We start from the raw sequence: 15,206 nt of genomic DNA, 5'->3' as shown, positions 1-15,206 counted from the left end.
TTTACGTAGTTTACTTTTTCTAAAATATTTATTTAAATATAGAGTAGAAGCTCTTAATAATCAATATGAGAACAAAACTAATATGATAGCATTGGATTTTACCCTTTAGAATAAAATATATATCCATGAGTCCATACTGATATAAATTATCAAATAAGAAATTCACACATATTTTCCAAGAAGTATCATTTGGCCACATCTCTCAGGTTTACATATAAAAATATCTCTTATTGTTCTTTAGTTTTGTTTTTCTTTTTTTTTGAAACTGAAACTCTGAAAATATTGCTAGATTTTTTTGGCTAAAATGTTTTTCTGTAGCTATTTTCATTTTAGTTTAACTGAAAGTTTGTCTTCTTAGAGTTCTCTTCCCTTATAACCAGGCTTTATTTTCAGGCTCTATAAGTCTTTGGGAAAAGTCCAGATCTTTTCTGACCACTTTATGCAAGGCATATTACCGAATTCATAATCATTTTTTTATGGTCCCAATCCCCTGCTGCAACCAGTGACATAAGTTTAAACTGATATTTCTCTCACATCACTGAAGAACAGAATTGGCTCTAAATGCTGACATATCCTGTATAAGAAAAAAAGAAGTAAGCAAGTAGAATCCCAGAAGGAAGAAATAATTAAAACCCATAGACCTACATAGTAAGTTACTTCAGTCACAACAACAATTTACTGTGTTTCTTTCCGTTTTTTTGTTCACATGTTCGCGTGTGAACAGAGTAGAAGGCCACCCATTTCTGCTGCACCACATTTACTCACAGCTTAACTGAAGACAAGGTTAATTCTGTAGCAAGGTGGTGATATCACCATTAACAGAAGGTACAAAAATTCTTTAAACACTATAACAAAAATATCAATAAATACTAGTGTCTGAGGCATGTAGGACTGAACAGATTTGTCAAAAAAACAGAAAAAAATGATAAATAATTTTTCTCAATTTTTACAGACTATTTTCATCAACAACTATGAGGCCAAAGTGGCCAGAAAATTCACTAAAATAAACTGAAAATTAACTGGGAATCAAATGTGTTGTTAGAATACGTGTAAACAATAGAAAGATTAGTTAAATAACTCTGTGAGACATTTTGTAAACGTGTGAGACAGTTTGTAAATTTAGTCTTAATATTCACAGGGGTCTTCAATAAACATTTTTTGTTGTTATTAAATTAGGGCATATAACCAAGTCATCAAGAAAGTAGAGAAGGCATTATACTAAGTGAAATAAATCAGAGAAAGACAAACAGTGTATGGCCTCAATTAAATGGAATCTGAAAAGAAAAAACTCATAAAAAGGCATCAAATCAGTGGTTGCCACATGTGGGAGCTGGGGTGTAGGGGAAATAGTTGAAGGTGGTCAAAGGGCACAAACTTTTAATTATAAAATAAAAAGTCTTAGGGATGTAATGCACAGCATAATGATTAAAGTTAACAATACTGTTTTGTATATTTGAAAATTGCTAAGAGAGTAAATCTTAAAAGTTCTCTTCACAAAAAAAATGTTGCAACTATGTGAGGTGACAGATGTTAACTAAATTTATTGTGGTAATCATTTCACATTATATGCATGTATCAAATCATTATGTTGTACTCTTTAAACTTATACAATGTTATAGTCAACCACAACTCAGTAAAATTGGGGAGGGAGGGAGTAAAGAAAATACAGAAGCTATCACACTATACCCCCCCAAGAATCAGTGATACAATTAAAAAAGGATTGAGACATTCATTCCCTCTATTCTCTTTTTGGGTGGCTTTTTTTTCCTTTAAATTATATGCAGGAAATGTAAGAAAACATAAGATATCCACTTAACAGAGTTGTATATGAAACAGAAAAAAGATGATCCTTCTCCCATGAATGCATGTTAAATGTGCTTGAGACAAATGCAGATTTTTAGGTCCAAAAATTATCTTATGATCAATTTTCCTTAAGAAATAGTGATATCTAATTTGTCAGAGTTTTACATTGTTAGGGATAGTAATGATTCTGCATTTGTACAAGCTGGGGGTTAATCCATGCATTTTAATTGTTAGGACAAATAAAAATTTGTATTTATTACACTCATTTCAGAAAACAAATTAACAGTTGAAACAAAATGAAATATTTTAAGCAAAGGATTTACTTACATCAACTAGAGAAACGCAATTATATTTAAACAATAATAGAATTAATGTGAAAATAGTGCTAAAGAAGTATCTTTGCAACTAATCTAGGTAGGTTTGAGTACTGTAATCACTGCAACTGTGTGTCCTTGTGTCTTTGGAGCCCTTCTAGAATGTAGACTTCCACCAGTGCGGGCTTGGCTTCATTCTGACTGGCCCACACGCTTGAGATCTTTCTGTATACACAGGATAGATTCAAAAGAAGTTGTACCAAGAGGAAAACACACTGTGGAAAACCTCTACTTGCAATTGTTAATGTACTAAAGTGACAGAAGTACAAAGGAGAAACAGTTCATAGATTGACACGTAATTCGGTAGGAATGGAGAACATGATGTGAAAAGAAGTAAACATCTAATATATGCAAATGGAGCCCTTGAAATGTTTCAAGGAGAATGTAGAATACAATGGCACATTTTGAGATGAAAAACAATCTCCGCGTATACCTCCCTCTTTTCAACCCCACTTCTTTGCTCTCTGCTTCATGATCCTCTGTCGGATGCCTTCTCTGCACCATCAGGTCTCTTTCAGGGGTTCATCCGCATTCCTATGATTCTCCCAGGAGCACCCTGAGATCCCAGAGCCGGCAGGTGGCAGGGGACTGAAGCCAGAACTGTTCCACATGCAGCTAGCTGGAAAAGGGGTTAGCATTCATCTCCTGTGTTAAGGGAAACAGAAGGCCAACAGCTAAATACGGTCTGGGTTTGCCTAAGCCTGTGATCACCTGTGGCAAGGAAACAGTCTGAAAAGGCAAAAAACAGTGAGGTTCATCACTACTTGGCCTAACAATGTACATATTCATAATAAAATCAATTTAAAATTCAATGCTCCTTGATAAAGTTTCACGCATACTAAAATTTAACCAGTGCTGGATAGCACTTTACAGTTTTACAAACACATTCACTTATTTTATGGGTCATCATTATTAACCTACTTAAAGATGTAAGTGAAGTTCAGCCCCAGGCAGTAAACCACAATGTACTTGAGAAGCAGTCATTCAGCTTCCTTGTCACCTCACTTCTCGTGTGATTTGTTACCTGCTTACCATGTGATGGTCCTCTGCCACATGCAAGGAATTCAGGGACAGATAAAACACAGCCCTTTTTCCTTGAAGAGTTTACAGTGCCCCAGGGAAAAGAAGAGACGTTGACAGTACTTTAGAATACTGTGTAATATGAAGCTGGCCCAGACAGAGGGGAAGGAAGCTCAGGCACTATCAGAGGACAGATGTTACTCATAGCAGAGTGCATGTGTCTCCAGGGGCAAGGCTTCAATGAAGAAGTGTTACTTGACCTGAATCTTAAAAGGCGATTAAAAATTAATAGGTGTGGGCTTCCCTGGTGGTGCAGTGTTTGAGAGTCCGCCTGCCGATGCAGGGGACACGGGTTCGTGCGCCGGTCTGGGAAGATCCCACATGCCACGGAGTGGCTAGGCCTGTGATCCATGGCCGCTGAGCCTGTGCATCCGGAGCCTGTGCTCCGCAACGGGAGAGACCACAACAGTGAGAGGCCCACGTACCGCAAAAAAAAAAAAAAAAAAAGAATTAATAGGTGAATGAGAAGGATTGACAGGACAGGGAGATGATGAACCTATAAACATATGCACTGGTGTGTGCTGTAAGACACCCAATTCCTGGTCACAAGAGCACAATAGCAATTGTAGGTTTGGGATGAAGTTGGAAGGAAGGAACAGGTAAGATCAAAGAGGGTCCTATCACAGCTAGCAAGGATTTCAGGTTCGAATCAATATGAACAGACTACTTCTCATTTTAGAAAGACACCTTATATTTTATTTATTTATTTTTTTAGTACTCAGTACTTAATTTTTTTATTTTTCAAAATTTTTATTGAAGCTGATTTGCCATGTTGTGTTAGTTCCAGGTATACAGTAAAGTGATTCAGTGATAAATATTTATACATATATTCTTTTCCATTATAGGTTATTACAAGATATTGAGGATGGTTCCCTGTGCTATACAGTAGGTCCTTGTTGTTTATCTATTTTATATACAGTAATGTGTATCTGTTAATCCCAAACTCCTAATTTATTCCAACTCTCTCATTTTCCTTTGGTAACCATAAATTGGTTTTATGTCTGTGAGTCTATTTCTGTTTTGTAAATGAGTTCATTTGTAGCATTTTTTTAGATTCCACATATAAGCTATATCATATAATATTTCTCTTTGTCTGACTTGCTTCACTTAGTATGATAATATCTAGGTCCATCTGTGTTGCTGCAAATGACATTATTTCACTCTGTTTTTACGGCTGAGTAATATTCTACTGTATATATGTACCACATCTCCTTATAATTTAAAAGAAGGATGGCTTTTAGTGAGATAAGACTCCTCATAGTCTTACAATGAAAGTTAGCATTAAAAGGACTACAGGGGTTAAAAGAAGACATATCCTTTGGTCCCAAGCAATTTACATTTGATTTAAAAAGCAATTTATGTATTTGTACATGCAAGCACACAATCTAGAACAAGAGCAAAAGTAGTATTAAATCTATTAAGTGCTATTAAACTTGTCTGAAATCATTAAAGAAAGCTTCAGAGAGGAGTTCAGCTATAAATATTGCTAGGATTGTCACTGAAGAGACGAGAGAAAGAATATTTCAGAGGGCAGTATAGACTATAAAAAGCATAGAGTGGAAAATAGAAATTAGATACTTGTAACAAAAGCCCAGGACCAGATGGCTTCACAGGAGAATTCTATCAAACATTTAGAGAAGAGCTAACACCTATCCTTCTCAAACTCTTCCAAAATAGAGCAGAGGGCGGACCATTCCCAAACTCATTCTATGAGTCCACCATCACCCTGATACCAAAATCAGACAAAGATATCACAAAAAAAGAAAACTACAGGCCAATATCACTGATGAATATAGGTGCAAAACTCATCAACAAAATACTAGCAATCAGAATCCAACAGCACATTAAAAGGATCATACAACATGATCAAGTAGGGTTTATCCCAGGAATGCAAGGATTCTTCAATATATGCAAATCAATCAATGTGATAAACCATATTAACAAATTGAAGGAGAAAAACCATATGTTCATCTGGATAGATGCAGAAAAAGCTTTTGACAAAATTCAACACCGATTTATGATAAAAACCCTCCAGGAATCCAAATCGGAAAAGAAGAAGTAAAGCTGTCACTGTTTGCAGAGGACATGATACTATACATAGAGAATTCTAAAGATGCTACCAGAAAACTACTAGAGCTAATCAATGAATTTGGTAAAGTTGCAGGATACAAAATTAATGCACAGAAATCTCTGGCATTCCTATACACTAATGATGAAACATCTGAAAGTGAAATCAAGAAAACACTCCCATTGACCATTGCAACAAAAAGAATAAAATATCTAGGAATAATCCTACCTAAGGAGACAAAAGACCTGTATGCAGAAAATTATAAGACACTGATGAAAGAAATTAAAGACGATACAAATAGATGGAGAGATATACCATGTTCTTGGATTGGAAGAATCAACATTGTGAAAATGACTCTACTATCTAAAGCAATCTACAGATTCAATGCAATCCCTATCAAACTACCACTGGCATTTTTCACAGAACTAGAACTAAAAATTTCACAATTTGTATGGAAACACAAAAGACCCCGAATACCCAAAGCAATCTTGAGAACGAAAAACGGAGCTGGAGGAATCAGGCTCCCTGACTTCAGACTATACTACAAAGCTACAGTAATCAAGACAGTATGGTACTGGCACAAAAACAGAAAGATAGATCAATGGAACAGGATAGAAAACCCAGAAACAAACCCATTTCCATAGGGTCACCTTATCTTTGATAAAGGAGGCAGGAATGTACAGTGGAGAAAGGACAGCCTCTTCAATAAGTGGTGCCGGGAAAACTGGACAGGTACATGTCAAAGTATGAGACTAGATCACTCCCTAACACCATGCACAAAAATAAGCTCAAAATGGATTAAAGACCTAAATGTAAGGCCAGAAACTATCAAACTCTTGAGGAAAACATAGGAAGAACACTCTATGACATAAATCACAGCAAGATCCTTTTTGACCTACCTCCTAGAGAAATGGAAATAAAAACAAAAATAAACAAATGGGACCTAATGAAACTTCAAAGCTTTTGCACAGCAAAGGAAACCATAAACAAGACCAAAAGACAACCGTCAGAATGGGAGAAAATATTTGCAAATGAAGCAACTGACAAAGAATTAACCTCCAAAATTTACAAGCAGCTCATGCAGCTCAATAACAAAAAAACAAAACAACCCAATCCGAAAATGGTCAGAAGACCTAAATAGACATTTCTCCAAAGAAGATATACAGAGTGCCAACAAAAACATGAAAGAATGCTCAACATCATTAATCATTAGAGAAATGCAAATCAAAACTACAATGAGATATCATCTCACACCAGTCAGAATGGCCATCATCAAAAATCTAGAAACAATAAATGCTGGAGAGGGTGTGGAGAAAAGGGAACACTCTTGCACTGCTGGTGGGAATGTGAATTGGTTCAGCCACTATGGAGAACACTATGGAGGTTCCTTAAAAAACTACAAATAGAACTACCATATGACCCAGCAATCCCACTACTGGGCATATACCCTGAGAAAACCATAATTCAGAAAGAGTCATGTACCAAAATATTCATTGCAGCTCTATTTACAGTAGCCAGGAGATGGAAACAACCTAAGTGTCCATCATAGGATGAATGGATAAAGAAGTTGTGGCACATATATACAATGGAATATTAGCCATAAAAAGAAATGAAATTGAGTTATTTGTAGTGAGGTGGATGGACCTAGAGTCTGTCATGGAGAGTGTCATAGAGAGAGTGAAGTCAGAAAGACAAAGACAAATACCGTATACTAACACATATATATGGAATCTAAGAAAAAAAAATGTCATGAGGAACCTAAGGGTAAGACGGGAATAAAGTCACAGACCTACTAGAGAATGGACTTGAGGATATGGGGAGGGGGAAGGGTAAGCTGTGACAAAGTGAGAGAGTGGCATGGATATATATACACTACCAAATGTAAAATAGATAGCTAGTGGGAAGCAGCCGCATAGCACATGTAGATCAGCTTGGTGCTTTGGGAGCACCTGGATGGGTGGGATAGGGAGGGTGGGAGGGAGGGAAATGCAAGAGGGAGGAGATATGGGCACATATGTATATGTATAACTGATTCACTTTGTCATAAAGCAGAAACTAACACACCATTGTAAAGCAATTATACTCCAATAAAGATGTAAAAAATAAAAAACAAAAAAACCCTCCAGGAAGTAGGCATAGAGGGAAATTACCTCAACATAATAAAGACCATGTATGACAAACCCATATGCAACATCGTTCTCAACGGTGAAAAATTGAAACCATTTCCATTAAGATCAGACACAAGACAAAATTGCCCACTCTCACCACTATTATTCAACGTAGTTTTGGAATTTTAGCCACAGCAATCAGAGAAGAAAAAGAAATCAAAGGAAACCAAATCAGAAAAGAAGAAGTAAAACTGTCACTGTTTGCAGATGACATGATACTATACAAAGAGATTCCTAAGGATGCTACCAAAAAACTACTAGAGCTAATCAATGAATTTGGTAAATTAGCAGGATACAAAATTAACACACAGAAATCTCTTGCATTCCTATACCCTAATGATGAAAAATCTGAAAGAGAAATTAAGGAAACACTCCCATTTACCATTGCAACAAAAAGAGTAAAATACCTAGGAATAAACCTACCTAGGGATACAAAAGACCTGTATGCAGAAAACTAGAAGACACTGCTGAAAGAAATTAAAGATGATACATGCAGATGGAGAGATATACTATGTTCTTGGATTGGAAGAATCAACATTGTGAAAATGACTCTACTACCTCAAGCAATCTACAGATTCAATGAAATCCCCATCAAACTACCAATGGCATTTTTCACAGAATTAGAACAAAAAAATTCACAATTTGTATAGAAACACAAAAGACCCCGAATAGCCAAAGCAATTTTTCAGAAAGGAAAACAAAGCTGGAGGAATCAGGCTGGCTGACTTCAGACTATGCTACAAAGCTAGAGTAATCAAGACAGTATGGTACTGGCACAAAAACGGAAATATAGATCAATGGAACAGCATAGAAAGCTCAGACATAAACCCACGTACATATGGTCACCTTATCTTTGATAAAGGAGGTGAGAATATACAATGGAGAAGAGATAGCCACTTCAATAAGTGGTGCTGGGAAAACTGGACAGCTACATGTAAAAGAATGAAATTAGAACAATACCTAATGCCATACAACATAATAAACTCAAAATGGATTAAAGACTTAACTGTAAGGCCAGATACTATACAACTCTTATAGGAAAACATAGGCAGAACACTCTATGACATAAATCACAGCAAGATCCTTTTTGACCCACCTCCTAGAGAAATGGAAATAAAAACAAAAATAAACAAATGGGACCTAATGAAACTTCAAAGCTTTTGCACAGCAAAGGAAACCATAAACAAGACCAAAAGACAACCCTCAGAATGGGAGAAAATATTTGCAAATGAAGCAACCGACAAAGGATTAATCTCCAAAATTTACAAGCAGCTCATGCAGCTCAATAACAAGAAAACAAACAACCCAATCCAAAAATGGGCAGAAGACCTAAATAGACATTTCTCCAAAGAAGATATACAGACTGCCAACAAACACATGAAAGAATGCTCAACATCATTAATCATTAGAGAAATGCAAATCAAAACTACAATGAGATATCATCTCACACCAGTCAGAATGGCCATCATCAAAAAATCTAGAAACAATAAATGCTGGAGAGGATGTGGAGAAAAGGGAACACTCTTGCACTGCTGGTGGGAATGTGAATTGGTTCAGCCACTATGGAGAACAGTATGGAGGTTCCTTAAAAAACTACAAATAGAACTACCATATGACCCAGCAATCCCACTACTGGGCATATACCCTGAGAAAACCAAAATTCAAAAAGAGTCATGTACCAAAATGTTCATTGCAGCTCTATTTACAATAGCCCGGAGATGGAAACAACCTAAGTGCCCGTCATCGGATGAATGGATAAAGAAGATGTGGCACATATATACAATGGAATATTACTCAGCCATAAAAAGAAACGAAATTGAGCTATTTGTAATGAGGTGGATAGACCTAGAGTCTGTCATACAGAGTGAAGTAAGTCAGAAAGAAAAAGACAAATACCGTATGCTAACACATATATATGGAATTTAAGAAAAAAATGTCATGAAGAACCTAGGGGTAAAGCAGGAATAAAGACGCAGACCTCTTAGAGAACGGACTTGAGGTTATGGGGAGGGGGAAGGGTGAGCTGTGACAGGGCGAGAGAGAGTCATGGGCATATACACACTAACAAACGCAGTAAGGTAGATAGCTAGTGGGAAGCAGCCGCATGGCACAGGGATATTGGCTCGGTGCTTTGTGACAGCCTGGAGGGGTGGGATGGGGAGGGTGGGAGGGAGGGAGACGCAACAGGGAAGACATATGGGAACATATGTTTATGTATGACTGATTCACTTTGTTATAAAGCAGAAACTAACACACCATTGTAAAGCAATTATACCCCAATAAAGATGTTAAAAAAAAATAAATAAATAAATTAAAAAAAAAACAAAAGAAAAAAAATAAATAAATAAAAATAAAATAAATAAACAAATGGGACCTAATGAAACTTTAAAGCTTAGGCACAGCAAAGGAAACCATAAACAAGACGAAAAGCCAATGCTCAGGATGGGAGAAAATATTTGAAAACGCAGCAACCGACAAAGGATTAATCTCCAAAATTTACAAGCAGCTCATGCAGCTCAGTATCAAAAAAACAAACAACTCAATCAAAAAATGGGCAGAAGACCTAAAGAGACATTTATCCAAAGAAGATATACAGATTGCCAACAAATAAATGAAAGGATACTCAACATCACTAATCATTAGAGAAATGCAAATCAAAACTACAATGAGGTATCACCTCACACCAGTCAGAATGGCCATCATGAAAAAATCTAGAAACAATAAATGCTGGAGAGGGTGTGGAGAAAAGGGAACACTCTTGCACTGCTGGTGGGAGTGTAAATTGATACAGCCACTATGGAGAACAGTATGGAGGGTCCTTCAAAAAACTAAAAATAGTACTACCATATGACCCAGCAATCCCACTACTGGGCATATACCCTGAGAAAACCATAATTCAGAAAGAGTCATGTACCACAATGTTCATTGCAGCTCTATTTACAGTAGCCAGGACATGGAAGCAAACTAAGTGTCCATTGACAGATGAATGGATAAAGAAGATGTGGCACATGTATACAATGGAATATTACTGGGCCATAAAAGAAATGAAATTGAGTTATTTGTAGTGAGGTAGATGGACCTAGAGTCTGTCATACAGAGTGAAGCAAGTCAGAAGGAGAATAACAAATAGCGTATGCTAACACATATATATGGAATCTAAAAAAAAAAAATGGTTTTGACGAACTTAGGGGCAGGACAGGAATAAAGTCGCAGATGTAGAGAATGGACTTGAGGACACGGGGAGGGGGAAGAGTAAGCTGGGATGAAGTGAGAGAGTGGCATGGACATATATACACTACCAAATGTAAAATAGATAACTAGTGGGAAACAGCCACATAGCACAGGGAGATAGTTCAGTTCGGTGCTTTTTGTCTACCTACATGGTGGGATAGGGAGTGTGGGAGGGAGATGCAAGAGGGAGGAGATATGCGGATATATGTATATGTATAGCTGCTTCACTTTGTTATAAAGCAGAAATTAACACACCATTGTAAAGCAATTGTACTCCAATAAAGATGTTTAAAAAAATACATTGTTGTGCTTGCAACCATGAGAAAATCATTGCAGCTGGAAAGATAAGCGACAGATAGGTGCAAACCCTGCTTGGTTGTCATAATAGGACCCCAAATTTCTCACCAACAGGAACTGCAATGTTAGCCTGTCTGTGAGAAAGACATGTATTTCTTCAATATTTCATGAAAATATTATCGATATTTTTAGGCATGATCATTACAGTCAAAATTAAATTCAAAAAAAAGAGAGAAAGATAAGGATAAAGATTAAAAAAATTACGAACGCTTTTTATTTTAGAGTGGACGTGACGTACAAAGCAGGTACTATAGCAGTTAACTGATACTTATAACTCTAAGACCATTCAGGATATATGAGGAATGATGGGAAATAGGCATAGGCAAATGTTTGGCAAAGATGTTTCCTCAAATTCTCTGCCTCCAAACTGATGATTCCTCCCCTGTGAAGACATTGTTTACATGCAAAGCCAGAGGTCATAACAAAGGTCAACCGTGTGCCGTGCAGTTATTCAGATTTTATATTCTTTCTCGCTCAGTAGCAATACCACTGGCTGGATATAGGGATAGAAATGTGCCTGAGGTTTTGATTGACAGGTTTGGAGCTTGGTTTCCCTTGAGGAATTCTCTTCCTATAAGTCTTTGTTTTCCTGGCATTTTACACATTATACCATAATGCTCATCAGAAAATTCATATCAGATCTAACTACTGGCACTTGACTGTAAAGTTTTATATTTAAAAGATGCTGTTTGGCTGTTTACAATATACAAATGCCAGTTTATTTCTCTGGGAAGGGTCACAGAGAAAAAAACAGCAATTTTCTTTCACTGACATCAGGGGAAACTGCTTCCTGCTAGATCAATGCATAAAAATTCAGTTTTAATGACTTTGTAGTACCTTAGCCTTGACATCTGTATATTTAGAAATGAGTGTGCAAAACCTTCAGCATTTTATAAATGAAAAGAAAAAAGTGATTTAATTATGAGTAGTGTATACAATATTATGATTATTATTGCTAGAGATAATAACACCAAGAGATGGTCCAAAGACAAATGAATACATATTTTTCCAATTTTTATGTTAATAAGGTAATTTAAGTAAATTCAAACCTGGTATTCTCTGCAGAGCAGTACATTATTCTCTATACACACAAATAATTATGAAAGGATTAGTCAGTTGTAGGAATTTACTACGTATAGTATTCTGCCTTGATTTATCATTCAATGAAGTATTAAAAGGCAGCTTATGGAGAAAGGAATATTTCAAATTATGGACTTATAAATACTCTGCAAACCATTGCTTTTGATGAACTGATTTCCTGATCAGAGCAATCTTGTATAAATTTTGATCATTTTATATTTTTTCCATCTGTATTTCTTTCAAGTTCAAGTCTGGATAGCTTGAGTTTGTTGCTTGTCCCCCATTAAATTGCCTGAACTCTATCTCAAAGCCCGAACCATGCTCATGTTACATAACACCCAAGGGGAAATGTGTTTCCTGTGGGGACTCAGTTAAAAAGATGCCTTTTCCACATAAAGATCTTTAATATTTCTGAAATCACATTTTCCCTGAATGTGAAAATCTGCTTTCCATTACACTCTAATGGTAAAAGTTTTTGCATGGGCATCTGTGGTCCAAAGGTTGCCTCAGCAGGGTCACATACAGTCTCTCAAAGTAAACCTGAGGAGCCGCTCACGAGGGCGGCCCACCAAGCCACCCTCCGCAGAGGCAGTAGCAAGCTGGGCTGATCAACCACCGGCACAGATCAAACCACCAGCATAGGAGTTCTCACTGCGCTGCAGCACTTCTTAGCAAATGGTTTGTAAGTAAGTCCACATTCCCAAAGACAACACATTGAAAAATGTATATGTTTAGGAGTGAAAGGTGAAGAAAAGAAAGCCAGTACATGAGGTACCTAGAGCTGTCAAATGCATAGAGCAGAAGGAAGGAGAGTGGTTTGCAGAGGTTGGAATCAGGAGGGAAGAAGGGAGAAATATTGTTGACCGGGTACAAGACGGGATGCTGAAAAGAAATCTGGAGATGGATAGTGGTGACTTGCACAACCATGTGCAAACTTTATGTTATATACATCTCGCCACAATTTTTTTTAAAGACTTGTTAAAAACAACAAAAAAGAAGAAAGCAAATAAGAGATAGTCATAATGATTGCACTCGATCAACTGCTTAATTTGTATCTTACCCAAATCTAAAATGTTATTCTTTTGTTTTTCATAATTGTCCAAGTTGGTTCCCCTTCTGAGGTGAGAAAAATAGTGAATTTGCTAATGATTTCTCTCATAGGCATCTATATCTTCTGCATTTTTGAGAACATTTTACAAGTCCCTAAGTTGCTCGCACAACCCTCAGACACTGTGATGCTTCAGGCCCTAGAGAAGGATGCTAAGTGTCTACCATGTTTGCGGTCTCAAGGTACCATTCCTTATAAAAGCTCAGGAAATAGCTAGGTGGCTTGCAGAACTAACCACCATGACGGTTCTCTCTGGTTGAGGGGTTGGCACTTTAATTTCCTATGGTGACAGTTTCCTTTGCTGAGAGCTGCAAGGTGTCAGGACCTATGGTTTCTAAAACCTGGAGGGCTGGGCTATGGCATATGCAGTGGAAATGCTGCTCCACAATCCAGATAAGTAGACCCACTTCTTCCTGAGTGACGTTAGCTGTCTACACCACAAATGGAGCCATTGAAAAAGTTAGATATTATCTGAACTCATTAATATTGTGCTATGAAGTTTGTTACTAGGCAATTATGATTAAAACAGACAAATCTTCAGTCTCTTGAAAACTATGCTTAATGACACTTGCAAGTAGAAATTTGTTTCTTCTATTTATGGACAAATATTAAAACCAGACCTTCTGATTTTCAAAGAAAATCAGCCATAATGCAATCACACATATGTAAATATTAAACATATACATAAACCAGAAAGACAATTCATGTTTGATTGTGGCAGGAATGGATTATGATTCTTTTGTAATCTTTCCTTGGAAAAAATGATTATCCAAAGAATAAATTCACAAGTTCTAATTTTAGTTCCTCTTCATCATCAAGAGAAAAGGTGATTAACTATTTAGCATTCAGAGCTCCCTATGGCGTAGTTATCATGCCCATTACTAAATGAGGAAAAATCACTCAGAAGGATTAAATAAAATTGCCTAAGCACAGCTAGACAGGAGCACAAACAGGATTCACGCTTGTGTCCGACTTAAAACATATTCTCTTTTACTTCCTTATGTTTCCTCTCAATCAATAATTATTAAGATTGTATTATATGAAGGATACTGTAAAGGGCCTTCATAGGCTAGAAACAAACATAAGCTCCTGTCTTTCTGTGGATTAACTGATAGAGCAAATGTACTGATATAGTGATGCAGTCTTTATATATGTAGAAGAGGCCTGATCATTAAGACTAGAATGTTCCAGGGAAGTCTTCAAGTGAAACTAGGAAAGGAGCAGGTGAATAACTCCTGACTGGAGAGAGCATGTTCATAGCTGAGCAGGTCAGAGAGCTGCTGCCTTGCATCCTTCAGAATCATCACAGACACAAGAAACACAATCTTACATGGAGTGGATAATAAGTAGATAGTTATTGAATTAATGGACAAGAGGACTAATTAATAAAGTCATTTGGCTGGAGTAAAAGCTTTATGTAGAAAAATAAAAGCAAAGATAAAATTAGGAGGATAAAGAAAGGGAGCATGTAGAATGGTTTCACGGCAAGAATATGGGCTTTGAACTCTATCCTCTAGAAAATGGGAGAGGTCACATAAATGGGATGATAAAAGACAGAGTGGATATGTTGTCTAGAAAGAATTGGAAGGGGAGAGATTGGTGAGAAATAGACAATAGCCCAGGTGTGAGATAATGAGAACCTGGGCTGGGGGGATGGGCAGTGGGGAATGGACAGGATTATCTTTACTTGTGAATAATGGAAACCTATTTCAAGAATAAGTATGGCAAATATATTCCAACAAAATGGATAAATCACTGTTAACAAATTTCTCTTACAATTGAAGATAAAAAAAAATACTGGTGTGAATAAATTTATTTAAATTTTAAGATGTATATTTTAAAGCAGTTTCATTATTTGACTGATATTTACCATTCAAATAATTAGTTGTCCATATCATTTTGCCTATACAATAACTCATACCCAATCTGCTGACAAA

The 15,206-nt window shown here is 36.6% G+C and overlaps 1 long non-coding RNA gene across 2 annotated transcripts in view; it reads right to left on the bottom strand.

The window, feature by feature from the left end:
* Positions 1 to 1,516: 1,516 nt before the first annotated feature.
* LOC125961834 (uncharacterized) overlaps positions 1,517 to 15,206 on the bottom strand; it is a 92,371-nt gene continuing 78,681 nt past the window's right edge. The window contains exon 6 of one of the 2 annotated variants that reach the window (XR_007472901.1): positions 1,517 to 2,906. This is a non-coding gene — a long non-coding RNA (uncharacterized LOC125961834). The remainder of the gene's footprint in view (positions 2,907 to 15,206) is intronic. The other variant, XR_007472900.1, reaches the window with a different exon arrangement.

This window comes from Orcinus orca, chromosome 17 (assembly GCF_937001465.1).
Source record: "Orcinus orca chromosome 17, mOrcOrc1.1, whole genome shotgun sequence".
In the NCBI taxonomy this organism is placed as follows: domain Eukaryota; kingdom Metazoa; phylum Chordata; class Mammalia; order Artiodactyla; family Delphinidae; genus Orcinus; species Orcinus orca.
Note: the sequence above shows the minus strand (reverse complement) of the source record. Positions and strands in the feature narration are given on the sequence as shown.